We start from the raw sequence: 2,537 nt of genomic DNA on the forward strand, positions 1-2,537 counted from the left end.
CTTGCGACCCAGCACTAGCTCGACGGTGGTGGACTCCTCGCCTCCTTCCCGACCGGCCGCTTTTAGGTGCTACGAACACTCCACCAAGGTGGTTTGTTCTTCAGGTAAATAACTAAATATATATCTCTATAGTTTTATTTTCCTTTTACTTGTTATCGTCAAATCTGATCATGTCTCAATGACGCATTTTTAGAAATTAGATTAATACTGCCTCATTGGGTCGAATCACTGAATAAATGATTAGGTTGGTACAAGCAAACGAGGATAAACTTAAACCTATGCCTATGGTTCTATAGATACTGTGAAAATTAGAACCATACGACTAGAGTTGGCATTTTGGAGAAGTGACACTGGCCGTTAGAATGTTCAGCTCCCATGCCACTTAGATATCTGAGTACTATTTTTTTCAGAATTCCAGATTTGCAGGCACTGCAGTGACCTGGTTCAAATATTAAGTACATTCGACACAAGAATATCTGTAGCATAACTAATTCAATTCACCGGTCAATGATCAGTAAACACATGAGCACACTATGATCTTCATGTCGACAATTTCCGATGCTTCTTATTAGTTACTAACTATTACTATTCCAATCTGAAACATGAACACCAGTAGGAAAGGGAAATGTCACTCACTCTGGCTCTGCGGAGCGGCTCGATGTCCCATGAGACGTAGACCCCCATGCCGCCAGGGCCCTCGAGGAACTCGACCCCGTCTGCGATCATCATCCAAGCGTACCTGACCCGGTAGAAGTCAAGGTCCAACAATGTGTGAATGCCAAGGTCCAAGGATTATGTAATACTGAGAAAGGGGCAAGTTGTAACATGCTCATGTCTGTCCTATATTAGTAGAGATTGAATTGTGCTGCACTATTGCAATCTGTGCTCCTTTGGTGATGGATATATCGGTTCATGTACATTGTTATTTGTATATCTCACTTGCCTTGTATGGTACTCCCTCTATAAACAAATATAAGACGTTTTTAGGTCACTATTGTTATTGCAATCTGTGCTCCTTTAGTGACTTAAAACGTCTTGTATTAGTTTACAGAGGGAGTGCTATGCTACTATACTTTTGCCTTCCTTGGTGTGCATCAGGGATATGATTTGTTGATATCTTGATTCCAGATGGTTTATTATGTGATATGTGCTGCAATAGCTTTATGTGTGATATATACTCGTTTATCGAGTGTTCAGTACCTAATCTGAAGAGAAAGAGGATTTGCTATTGGGTACAGCTTTAGTGTTATGGTAGCTCTATCCATATCTGAATATCTACATTTGTTTAATGTCAGTAGCTAATCTAAAGAGATATTTTGCTATTGGTTATTGTTTGGTGGTTTCATAACCATATTTTGTGTTTTCAATATGCAGTCCTGCCGGGTGTTCTTTTTATGCTTCCTGATTCCTATGTTGAGTGAGAACAAGGACTATGGTGGTAAGCTTATTGCTTATGTGCTCTTTAGCCCATTGTGTTGTCGAATTTTATGCTAGCTGTTGGTAGGCCATACTTTACGATTTTCCTTAAAGTAGAATTGGTGAATCAGGTTTGCGATAGCTGATTCCAAGTGACTATTCCCTTCCAGTTAATCTTATCGATTTGATTCTACATAATGAAGCAATACCAGTTCTGTGCAAATTATGCACTCATTGCACAGTTGGATCCAATGGAGCACGGCGAAACAATTTTATTAATCAGTGTTAAGGTTGCAGTCATAAAATGATCCTTTTGGAAAGAATGATCCTTCCATCATGATTTGCTTGGCTTTCTATTCAAAGGCTCTATACCATTCTCAGACTGTTCACATGCCTCATGAATCATTACTTGTACAAGTCTAATTGCTCCTTTCATATCTGAACTATATACTACCCTTGTTCACATTTCTGTTCTCCATCAAGAAAATTTCAATAAATGTGATTTCTTTTTGTACCAGAGTAATTTTTTTAGAGAAAAGGTGTCGGCCGAGCCCGAGAAAAGGTTCGAACCTAACCCGGCTTTGAATTAACAAAGCCATCAACCGGCCAGGATTACAAGTAAGCGTACAACAAGTAAAGAAACAAGAAACGACAAAGATACAGAGAGCTGTAGCAGCTTACGACCTATTTGAGATACAGGCAAACAAGAGATGGTAATAGGAGCCTAGCCAAGATCACCAAGGTCAGACGCCCTGAGTAGTAGCCACACCAGCAGCAGGGTGAGGGCAGCAACAAACCAGCATCGACAACCAACAGCTCCTTGCCTACTCCCGCAGAACATGCCAAGGACAACAAGCCACTCGCTTCTACCTCCGAAGAAGACCACTCACTAGTAGAAAAAGGGTCATCTGTCCCGGTTGGTAAGGGCCTTTTGTCCCGGTTGTTGAACCGGGACTAAAGGGTCGTTACTAATGCCCTAGCCCTTTAGTCCCGGTTCTTACACGAACCGGGACGATGGGCCTCCACGTGGCCGGTGCGGCGAGCCCAGGAAGGAGGGCCTTTGGTCCCGGTTGGTGGCACTAACAGGGAGCAATAGGCATCCACGCGTCAGCATTTCAGGG

The 2,537-nt window shown here is 42.2% G+C and overlaps 1 long non-coding RNA gene across 1 annotated transcript; it reads left to right on the forward strand.

The window, feature by feature from the left end:
• On the forward strand, window positions 1-933 carry LOC123176538 (uncharacterized). Its single transcript, XR_006488559.1, has 2 exons — window positions 1-104; window positions 614-933. It is a non-coding gene; the product is annotated as an uncharacterized lncRNA (long non-coding RNA).
• Window positions 934-2,537: the final 1,604 nt, after the last annotated feature.

This window comes from Triticum aestivum, unplaced genomic scaffold, assembly GCF_018294505.1.
Source record: "Triticum aestivum cultivar Chinese Spring unplaced genomic scaffold, IWGSC CS RefSeq v2.1 scaffold9010, whole genome shotgun sequence".
Taxonomy (NCBI): domain Eukaryota; kingdom Viridiplantae; phylum Streptophyta; class Magnoliopsida; order Poales; family Poaceae; genus Triticum; species Triticum aestivum.